This window comes from Dermacentor variabilis, chromosome 4 (assembly GCF_050947875.1).
Source record: "Dermacentor variabilis isolate Ectoservices chromosome 4, ASM5094787v1, whole genome shotgun sequence".
Classification (NCBI taxonomy): Eukaryota; Metazoa; Arthropoda; class Arachnida; order Ixodida; family Ixodidae; genus Dermacentor; species Dermacentor variabilis.
Window position 1 is genome coordinate 41,301,224 of NC_134571.1, and position 12,188 is coordinate 41,313,411.

The 12,188-nt window shown below is 45.9% G+C and overlaps 1 non-coding gene across 1 annotated transcript; it reads right to left on the reverse strand.

Annotated features, from left to right (window-relative positions):
• Positions 1-2,432: 2,432 nt before the first annotated feature.
• On the reverse strand, positions 2,433-2,505 carry TRNAS-UGA (transfer RNA serine (anticodon UGA)). The gene has a single exon. It is a non-coding gene; the product is annotated as a tRNA-Ser (tRNA).
• Between the last annotated feature and the right edge of the window lie 9,683 nt (positions 2,506-12,188).

Sequence of the window (12,188 nt, forward strand, 5' to 3'; positions counted from 1 at the left end):
GCGAAAATATGGCACTATATATATATTCAGTGTTACTACCTAGTGAAAAGTGGTTAGAGAAGTAGTTACATTATGCCACTTCTGTTGCAGTATTGCAACCCAGAACATGCCTCAGAAGGAGGTTTAAGCCATCGGCGATTGGACCGTTCTGCTGCCTCAATCTCGGCTATTTCCGCTTCGCTTCCGCCATTTCGCTTGAAAAGGTGCTTATACACACGGAAGAAGACTGCTGCTTTGTAGGAAGATTGCGCGATTAATCGTCTCCGAGCAGCGCTCGCTCCTACTCAGATTCATTAATTATTTCGAGATTTATTTTCATTTTTTTTTTGTCTTTCGAGAACAGACTGACAGGTAATAAGGGTGGGAACCGTCGTAGTGGGTAGACAACGCACCAGCAGCTGCTGTACTTTATGCCTTGTCACGTGTCAAGGTTCGAACAAAAGCCGCGCAGAAAAAAACATGGTTAAGAAAGCTTCGGAAATCCACGTTTCCGGGCGTGTGTGTGCTGCTGATTGAAATCAACTACAGAAAAACGAAAGCTGTTGAGAATTCTTGATGTTTAATGCTCCGAAGTTGCATCAAGGAATTGGGGGGATCGGTCGTTAGTGACGCCTTAAAGGAGAGTGCCAGATTAGGGTTGTCCACGTGGGCTCCACAGTTATTTAAACATTTTGTCATAGCTATATTAGGCCTACCAGTTTGTACCGTTGTCAGCCAAGACAGGTAATATACGCCATAGTAGTTGACCATGTACGATTTAGTTGCATTTAAGTTGCCACGGGTCACGCGAATGTGGCCAGTATGTGACGAATACGCCGTGCGTCGACGACGTGAATTCTGCGCCGACCCGAAAGGTTGAGGCAAATTCACGGAAAGGAAAGTTGGACGCCCACGTTAGTGTGGTACCAACTTACAAAACATGCTAAACAAATGGAGTTCCACGGGTGAAGAAGAATTTGTCCCGGGGTCGACGTTTGATTATTATTATTATTATTATTATTATTATTATTATTATTATTATTATTATTATTATTATTATTATTATTATTATTATTATTATTGCTCAGTTAACGGCACAGACCCATTGTTGGGGATAGCCTGATAATATAATTGAAAAATGAAATAACTTACCCAGTCAATAACTAATTCATTAGACTTTTGCACAGGATCCATTCCATTATCCCTCTTCTTTTATTTTTGTCCCCTTCGTCATTGCCTCGGACGACGCTATGGCACAGTTATAGCCGCTACCGGCACGGAAACTACAGAAAATTCGGAAGGCAATTGCACTGTTTTGCACGACTGTTCGAGAAGACCTAACAGCGCTAGCGACGGCAAATTCGGTGCCACCGACATGTTTTGTAACATAAAGATAGAGGCATCTTCTGGATTTCTGCGAACAGTGACATTACGGGGAATGAGCTAGCGCCATCCTGCGCAGGAAGGCGCGCAGACCGAAAGAAACGAAGGAAAGGCAACACTACCCACTATCGACTGAACGGAACTACTGGGTTGAACTAAAGCAAGCAAAGCAAATGCATAGGGAGACAAACGAGCGGTGCATCCTAACTTCAAGGGTCACAGCTCTCCAGACCTCACACGATGAGACTCCGTCGCACCGGAAGTAATTAGACCTGGGACGTGGATAACACCAGTAGTCGCCTACAATGGCGACTAAAGTGCAGCACCATATACTGCGGATGATTCGATCACGCCACAACACTCAGGGAAAGGCAGAAGTACCATGCACGTAACCTTAAAACTACGGAACGTTTAAAATTTATTTCCTGCAGGGATGCAGAGTGATGCAAAGCGATGGAAATCTCCATATCACCCAGGTAGCTCCAGCCCAGCGGCCTGAAGGTTCATCGGAGAGGCCACGAACAGAGACGAAGCTGCTTAACTGAAAACAAAACTTGTATTTACATCCCCGCTCGACAAGCTGCTCGTAACGAAAAGCGAAGGCTCCTGCTTCTTGGCGAGAGGACGCTTTTTTGTAGCTTCCTCTCGCACCAGAGAGCCAGGATCCGTCATTGTCCGCGCTTCGTTTGTGGCCGCATGGCACGCTTACTTGTGTCAAAGCGCCGAACTGCAACACCAGCGACTTCGTATGTCGCGACATGCTGTGAGGACAAAGGGGGGATGATGCGGCGGTACAGCTGGCAGATCTTTATGTCATATGAAGAAAAGTCGGGATCAAGATTTTTTTCACATAACAAAATAAAGCGCCCCACACTTCACTTCATGTCAGTATCCTTTATGAAAAACGAGAACAAAGGGGGTTAACTGAGGGGCCAAATTTTTTATTACTCATATCATCAGAAGCTAACAAACACTGACACCAAGGACAACATAGGGGAAATTACTCGTTCTTGATAAATGAACTAAAGAAACGATAAATTAATGGAAATGAAAGTCGATGAAAAACAACTTGCCGCAGGTGGGGAACGATCCCCCAACCTTCGCATTTCACGTGCGATGCTCTACCAATTGAGCTACCGCGGCGCCGTTTCCTCATCCACTTTCTTGGATATTCGTTTCCAAGTGGAATCCTGGGAGTCTTCGCCAGCGCCACCATTCACAGACCTTGGTGGCGGATGTGGAACATCCTTTCTGCCGCAGGCGTCACAAGAACGTGATCTTTTTGGGTGAAGGCAACTGGCAACTGGCAAAATCGGTCCCCTCGGTTAACCCCTTTTATTCTCGTTTATCACATAACGAGGGTCTCGAATCCGGCAACATTGATGCCTTCAGGTAGCATGTGTGGGTTTATTGACCAGTTGCCTTCACCCAAAAAGATTACGTTCTCGTGGCGCCTGTGGCAGAAAGGATGTTCCACATCCACCGCCAAGGTCAGTGAGTGGTGGCGCTGGCTTACACACCCAGGGCTCTACTAGGAAACATAAATAGCCAAGAAAATGGACGGGGAAACGGCGACGCGGTAGCTCAATTGGTAGAGCATCACACGCGAACCGCGAAGATTGTGCGATTGTTCCCCACTTGCGGCAAGTTTCTTTTTTGATCCACTTGCATTTCCACTAATTTATTGTTTCTTTATTTCATTCATTAAGAACAAATAATTTCCCCTATGTTGTCCTTGGTGTCAGTGTTTGTTGGCTTCTGATGATATCCTTTGTGAAGCAATTTATAATTTGTGAGGAAACCACAAGATAATATAGTTGCCCCAATTTCTAACAATCTACACGCAAATAACTCGTTTGTTTGTTCATTCAAGCACGTACATAAGGGAAACAAAACCGGTGCGCTCATTTAGATTAGTGGATTTTTTATGAGAATTTCTTGAATCCGAATTTTAGTTTCCACAGTGCAGCACCTTCGACGTAGTCGAGAAAAGTACCACAATTTTTGAACAATGTGCATGAAACCTAAGGTGTCATGCACTTTTATATTGAAGAAGATTGCGCACCGGGCAGAATGCACACACAGATGCCTACGCGCGCGGACACGGTCATTCATATGCACCGCTTGAAACACGGGGTTTTTAGGCGCTTCGATAGAAAAGATAGAAAGGGAAAGGCAGGGAGGCTAGCCAGGTTTGAGTTTCCGGTTCGCTACCCTGCACTGGGGTGGAGAAAGAGTACAGAGAGAGCGAGAAAAGAAAAGATAAGCAGGAAGGTCGTTCCAATTAGAGGCGTTCACACAAGCAGGTGGGTCACAAGACGCGCAGCAGCGCTTGCACGGCCTTCTGGTGCGATCCTAAGTCGCGTCGATGTTTTAGTATTCTTTCTTCTCATGGAGGCCGGTCGTCCGACGGGTTGAGCACGATGGAAAGCGATTGTCTCTTCACCATATCGGCAACGTCTTCGTCGTCCGAGTGATAGATCAAGGCACTTCGCGTCGTTTAAGGCTGCGGGGCACGAACATTCGTTACGGAGGTGAGTCGTAACAGTTGCTACACACTTTCCTTTTATCAACAGTAAATGTGCGTAAAGAGACAGCGACATCTCAAATGTGGCAAATATTGTTATCAATGTTGCCAATAGCAGATCGTCTTCCACGTTCCAAACTATGCCATAGAATTTTAAATAGGAGACACCTGGTTAGTATTTGAACGAGTATACATATCTCACTGAGTAAGCTTGCCCTATAATTCTAATCAAGGCAAAAGAAAATTCGTACCAATATCTATAGCGCGGAACAAAGGGCTTAATTGTGTATATTTACGTATTTTAGCAGCTCACTAAAACATTGTTGTCGGAACATGGAGGATAATGACAGAAAATTAGAAAGGAATGGATTACTAATTCATATTCTCAGCGCACGCTGCGTAGAACACCAGTTTATCCATTTTTGAACTCGGCACCCTATAATGTTATTATCGCTTACTTTGCCGTATTACTAATTTTCTTTCTTTATTGAGATCTCGTCCTGCTCCGAAGGCTGCTCTAATCTCTTGATGTACAGTGACAGCAAATGTTTATCTAGATCGCGCCGTCATTACAAACTTGATCAAAGTTTGCTCAGACCCGAGCGCTTTCGGTCCGTTTTCGTTCGGCACGTGCTATATTCAATTGGCGAAGGAGTTAGGATGTAAAATTTATGCCCCCGATCGCTTCCCGCTTCATTAAGAACGCTGCTCGCTTTTGAACAATTAAAGCACGACTGTATGCGGGCGAGCGAAGAGGTGGTGGTGGTGGTGGGGTGGGGGGATAAAAATAAAATAAAATCGATAATCTGACAGGACCGTTTGTTGTCGGCCAGAACTAATGATGTATCCAGGATTAACGACGTCGCCGATGGCATTGGAAGGCTCGCACCGGGAGCACCGCTGGCCGCAGTACGGCTCGGGCGCCCAATCAAGCATTCACCACGCCTGGCGTTCGCTCTCTTCGATTGTGGCGCCGTGTTCTTTTGCGAGTCGTTCTTTGCGCGCGCGCCCGGCACGGGGGAACACCTTCGCTGACCGTGCCTGCTTAATAATTTAGCGCCTCCGCCGCCGCCGCCGCTGCGGAAAGCCGGCCACGTCCTTCTTGCGATATTCATTACAGCCGGCGACCGACACTTGCCAGTTCCCCTGTCAGCGAGCGGTGGCGCTGCTTTCGCCACGATCCGATCCAGCGCGCCGAAATCGCCTCTCGCCGTGCAAACACCGGCATTCAGGTGTTCGGCAAGCCCGTGCGTTTGCGAGGGTCGCCGATTCGGAGCTGCGCGTGTAGGTGCGAAAATGCGCTTGGCTCGAGGTCTCACGTTTTCGACGCCCTCGTCGCGTGTTCGCTTTCGGTGATTACTGAAAGCTAGCTACGCCGGTGAGCTCGTCCGCAGCTCATTAACGAACACGGAAACGCTATGCCCGTGTGCTGAAAGGAGTTGCGCCATCACTTTCTTTTTATGCCGCGGAAAAGGTTCAGTGACTATTATTGTCGTATTTGGATGTAGCTGCGACTGTCGTTCGACGCGAACGAAGTTCGTCAGGCTCGACGACTGTCGAGAGTAGTGATTGTCGAAACCTGAACTCCAAATGCGCAGCCTAGATGGAAAGGCACCTTTTGGAAAACGGAAGACTTAGTCATGTAATACTGTGACGTCGCACAGAAAGAAAAGACAATTGTTCCTTCTTTTAATACGATATGTGGGCAACGCCTGCAGGGTGGTCAGGTTCTTTTCTTACATTATTTTTTTTTTGAAAGATGACTCAATGTGACCGTCAGCTGTTGGGGGTTAAAAATTATGGGGTTTTACGTGCCAAAACCACTTTCTGATTATGAGGCACGCCGTAGTGGGGGACTCCGGAAATTTTGACCACCTGGGGTTCTTTAACGTGCCGCTAAATCTGAGTACACTGGTGTTTTCACATTTCGCCCCCATCGAAATGCGGCCGCCGTGGCCGGGATTCGATCTCGCGACCTTGTGCTCAGCAGCACAACACCATAGCCACTGAGCAACCACGGCGGGTTGCTGTTGGGGGTTGTTAACGCCGCCGGGTACCACACTATACAACACGCGCCAATAAATCAGGCTTGGTATCATGGGGCATGGTTAGGGTGACGTCAACTTTGTCGTACCTCATGTCGCACCTCATGCAGAAGCCAAAGAGTGGACACCGGGTGGCAGCAGCGACAAGCCAAAGTGGTGCATACTTTGGCAACAATGTGTATAAAATGTGGTGCCGCGTCTCGCATTTACAAGAAGGAGACTTAGCAAGTATAAAGGTCGAAAAACAAAATATATTTTAATTTGGTATTAAGCGAGAGAGAGAGAGAGAGAGCAAATGCGAAATGAAAGATAGGGAGGTTAACCAGAACTGAGCCCGGTTGGCTACCCTACACTGGGGAAAGGGGAAAGTGGACGGAAAGATTAAAAGAAGAAGAGAAAGTCCACTGGGTATATCGTTCGGTCACTCAGTCCGGATCACAGATGCTGACTCAATCCGGTATCCTTGAAATATCGCAGCGGCGCTTTCGTGGCCCTTTGTAGCTGCGATATGCGAGGCCATGGTCCCAAGGTGTTGTTCAAGGTGAACGGTTTTCTGTCTAACTGGTTGAGAGCTGTGCAGAGATCTTGTCTTTCATTTTGAAAAGATGGGCAGTAGCACAGTAGATGTTCTATAGTTTCCTCGACACCGCAGGCATTGCACTCGGCGCTATCAGTCATTCCAGTCAAATACGTATATGCACTCGTGAAAGCGACGCCCAAGCGTAAACGGCACAGCATTGTTTCCTCATTACGCGGAAGCCCTGGTAACAGCCACAGTTGCATAGATGGATCGAGGGAATGCAATCGATATTGAGTGAATTCAGGTGTCTGCCACTTCTCCAATGTCATACGGTGCGCTAGCTTGCCTAAGTGTTGGGCTGCGTCAGTCCGCGATAAAAGCATAGAAACAAGGGTTGCCTTTTCCTGTGCTTTGCTAGCAGCTTCGTCAATTTCATCTCTAAACAATAGCTCTTGCATCACCGACATAATTATGAGGTTATTTATTTATTTATTTATCTTTCACAGTACCCATACAGCGCCCGTAGGGACATTAGTGTAGGAAGAGGGAGGAGGGGAATTTATTTATTTATTTATTTATTTATTTATTTATTTATTTATTTATTTATTTATTTATTTATTTATTTCACAATAACGCTAAAGGCCCTCTAAGGAGGATATTACATAGGGTGAAGGTTACATCAGTGAGGAAAAGAACAGTGCATAAATGTAAATACAACACAAAAACAAAACTGGGATGAAATTAATTACAGTGCATCAACGTAAAAACACAGAAGAAACCAAAAAAGAAATAGAAATAGAAATAAAAATAGAAAGTACTGCAACATTAAATAATTTGCACAAACTATGACCACGTCACGGAAACTGGTTATCGTCGCATGAAAAAAAAAATTCAGTTTAAAATCGGAGAGTGAAACGTTATATATATGGTATGCATGGTAGTGTGCAGAGCGTCTGTTAATTTCGAGGTATTTGTTCCGTGACAGTGTGCGATGGCAGATTATTCCACTTTATCGCGGTGCGAGGTATAAATGACTGACCGAATGCGAGAGAACGACACATGGTGCATTTGACTTTGCAAGAATTACACCTATACGCGGAAAAATGGCTGAGGGTTCACACATGCAATCGTTATGAAGAGATACGTGATAGTAAAGCTTATGGAATAGTGTTAAACGAGATATATTACGACGAATGGACAAGGCTTCAAGCTCGGCGCGATCTTTTTATTGCTGTTACACTGGTTTGTCGTGCATAATCTGAAAAGATGAAGCATACAGCACGGTTCTGCAGGGCTTCTAAGTCAATTATTAGGTATGTCTGATGGGGATCCCATATGGCTGAAACGTACTATATTTTAGGGCGTATTAATGTTGTGTATGCCAATTTGCGTAAGTGTACGGGAGTATGTTTGAGGTTACGTTTATGGAAACCAAGCGAACGGTTTGCAGATTCTAGAATATGGTTAATCTGATTATTCCACGTCAAGTTATGGGTTAGGTGTACGCCAATATATTTGTAGCTGGAAACTTGTTCAACAAGGCTGCCGTTTAAAATGTAAGATGTTGAAGTTCGAGGTGCCTGATTAGTAAAGAACATGAATTTAGTTTTAGCAAGATTTAGAGGCATTAGTCAGGTTGAACACCATGCGTTTATGTCGTTTAGGTCAGACTGAAGAATGTCATGATCACATGATCACAGTTAGAGTGAATATTACGATATATGACGCAGTCGTCAGCAAATAGGTTGATATTGCATTTGATGCCGTTAGGTAGATCATTAATACAAATTAGGAAAAGTAGAGGCCCAAGTACACTTCCCTGTGGTACACAAGATGTTACGGGGACTAGAGATGAGTTGTGATTGTTAACCGATGTAAATTGCATCCTGTTAGAAAGAAAGTCTTTTATCTATGTGACAACAGTACATTCGATGTTCAACCGTGTAAGCTTGCGAATAAGTCGCCAATGAGGGACACGGTCAAATGCTTTTGAAAAATCTAGGAATACGGCATCTAAGTGAATTCCGATGTATGTTGATGAATGTATGTAGTGAATGAAGCCAGCGAGCTGAGTGTCACATGAATAGCCTCTGCGAAAACCGTGCTGCTGCTTAAGTATGTGGTTAACACAGCATATGAGGTTAATAACAGCATTGAAGATATCGATAATACATATACATAATAAAATGAAATCTGGTAACAGCGCATTCATACTAATGAAGATAATGACAATAAACATGTCAGTTAATATTAACAGCGGGTAACCAATGTTCACAAAAAGTTAACCATAAGTGTTACAATAAAAAGAAAAAGTTACCATGCTCAATGCGGACCAGTTTGATTGAAAATACATTCCTGAAGCAATCCAGAGAAAAGACGGGGAATGCGGTAGATGGAAATTCAAGACGATGAGCAAAACGTGAACAAGGTGAATGCTGGAGCCATCGTTTCAGATCACGTGAAATCACAGAAGCTTTTGATATCAAAAAGTGCGCGAAAAAAATGCATAAGCCCGGCATCGGTTGTAATCACTGAAAATGAATTTGCTTTTTTAAATAGTGGATGAACCTTCTTAATCTGTCTTTAATCTGTTTCTGTTTTACTGACCACTCTTGTTGCACATGCTCAGCGCTGATAGCTGGGGTATATATGTTCTGTATCTTTCCGAAAATAATATAGTTGTGTGTATACGCGCTCGTGTGTCCCCCTTCACTCTGTCCTTGTCAATTGTGCGCGCTAAATATTTTACTATGAAGATTTGAAGAGATCTTGAAGCTTTTCTGATCGTGAGCTCATTCTTGCTGTTGTTGACGGTCAAAAAGGTATTATAAGGCGTTTATAATGAGCGCAGTGCTGCTCAAAGCCATAAAACCTGAATGGCACATCGGCCCCAGGTCCAGACGGTATTAGTAACAAGGCCCTTCGTAACTTGGACGAAGACTCTGTCCGGTTCCTAGCAGATCGAACCGATCAGGTCTGGGCTTCCGGCAGGGTCCCGCCGGAATGGAAGAACACCACCGCCACCTTTGAGTTCTCATCCGAAAGCCCAACAAACACCTCGGGCGACGAGAACCTCAGACCCATATCACTCACGTCGGGCGGGGGTAAGGCGGCGGAACACTTCGTTCAAAACAGAATCTCCATATTCCTCGAAATCAAGGGACTCTTACCACACACCCTCATCGGATTTAGACCAGGTCTATCAACTCGAGACACCATAATTTTATTCAAGCACCAAATCACTGATGACCCCATTAGAAACGTTAAGGCTACTCTCTGGTTGGATCTCGAGAAAGCGTTCGATAACCTCTCTCAACAATACATTGTCGACACCGTTTCCGAACTTAACCTCGGAGTTAAATTCCACGCGCTCTTCAAGTCATTCTTGGATAACAGGACGGCTACGGTCCGATTTGCCGACCTCTCCACGAAGACACTCTAGCTGGGGAGCAGGTTCGGTCCCAAGGTTTGGTCATCTCCCCTATGCTTTCCAACTTTATCATAGCGGGACTTGCTGAGGAACTCGGACAGATCCAAGGGCTCGAGCACACCATATACACAGATGACATCGCCATGTCGGTCTCCAAAGGAACCCCGGGCATGGTGCAGGGCATCTTGCAAGAATCAGTGAACACCGTAGAAGAATTTCTAATTCCCACAGGACTCAAATGCTCGCCTACCAAGTCGGAGCTGCTCGTACGCAGACCCACGCAGAAGGGCCGGAGGTCGTACTCGTCAGACTTCGATTATAATGAGGAAATTACACTACGAACCTATTCGGGACTCGCCATCCCGTGCGTCGACAAAATCAAAGTCCTGGGCATGATCGTAGAGACTAAAGACGTCAATGCCTCTACGGTTCAGAAGCTCATCACCAAGAACAACAACGCTATCGGGCTCATCAGAATAATTGCCACTAGACACAGGGGCCTCAAGGAACATAATCTCATCAAACTGATACATGCATTCGTCTCCTGCCACTTCGCACATGTTGCGGCAATGCTCAAGTGGTCACGATCCGAAAGAGACAAACTTAATGCACAAATCAGAAAAGTCACCAGGCAAGCCGACCAGCACCAGCAACGAGTAGCTGGGGCACCTGCGCAGGCACAACACCCTGGAAGAAATTGCTGAAGCGCAGCAGCGCGCCCAGCTTGCTAGGCTTTCGACGACGCCTTTGGGGCGCACGATCCTAGGGAAGCTCGGCTGTGCTCAAGGAAACATAGAAAAAGACTTTGCGGACCTCCCACAGGACATCGGCGCCAAGATCGCGGTCCGACCTATACCCAGGAACGTACACCCCGAAAACAACAGGGGCAGACGACAAGCGAGAGGACAATTCTTCCTTAACCAAACCTTGTCGAACCGTGAACGCTCAGCTTTTGTAGATGCTGCGGCATACGCGGGAAACAAAGCTTTCGCAGTGGCGGTTGTTGACGACCGCGGGTCCACAAGACATGCAGCCATGGTAATTGCAAGGAAGCCTGAACAGGCTGAACAGGTTGCGATCGCCGTTGCGCTCACTGACGACGATCTTTCTCACATCTACAGCGACTCCATAGCCGCTATCAGAGCTTTTCAAAAGGGCACGGCCTGCGCACAGGCTCTCATAATTGTCACAAAGAGAGAGATTAAGAACCACGTCATATACTGGTTCCCGGCGCACTTTGGACCAAAGATCGGCGACGTCCCCAACCTTAACGAGGCGGCACAGGAGGCTGCGCGCGCGCTAACAGACCACACGCGGCTTCACCCGACCACTCGGAGAACAAGGACACCCCCACTACATACAATGAAATCACTAAACACTACTATCTACAACGTAGAGAGTATAGCACGCCACACCGCACGCTCACTCGAGCTCAAGCGTTTACACTCAGAATGCTACAAAAAGACACATACCCCACGCGAAACAGACTACACCACTACATGCCTCAGCTCTGCGACAAGTCGTATTGCACCAATTGCAATACATCCCTCAACGTCTATCATTTACTCTGGCCGTGCTCGCAAGCTCACATAACCTCCGAACCGGACAAGCGCAAGTTTGAAGAAGCAATACGGAGCGAAGAACTCGTTCCCCAACTCTGGGCCGTCCAGCAGTTCCACGACGGCGTCAGGAAACTCAACCTCCCGGCTCCTTCGTGGGAGACGCCCACGAAGGAATCCATGAGAGCTCCAAAGGTTTCGTGGCCTGTATGACCTTGAAGAAAGTTGATTTCCTTTCTTCCTTCATAAATTATCCACTAACATAATTCTAGAGCAAGCTCAATTCCTTGGAGTCGTCTTTTGCAAGTAAGGTTGTTGTTGTCAAATCAAATATCAGTAACATCGAGCACGATATGGAAAAGCTGGAAGAAAAACTTGATGACCTTGAGAATACAGGCAGAAAAAATAACATCATATTTGGTTTTCCTGAGCCATTCTATGAAACACAGCCTTGATTGTAATAGTTGCATAGTTACATAGTTGCGTGTAACTTTAACCGGTATATAAAAGTGTCACAGGTTGGGTGGAAAACATCCTAAAAGAGTCGGATCTCTCCTAATTAAATTTGTACAGTATCATGAAAAGTTGCTTGCATGCTTCAGAACTGTTAAAAACATAAGGACTCTAGATTGCACATAACGGAGGACTTTTCGCGTGGTGCAGCACGGTAGAAAACAGACAAAAAAGGAACGTGTGAAGCTAGCTTTCGATAAGGTCTCGGTGGACGGTACACTTTTCAAGTGGG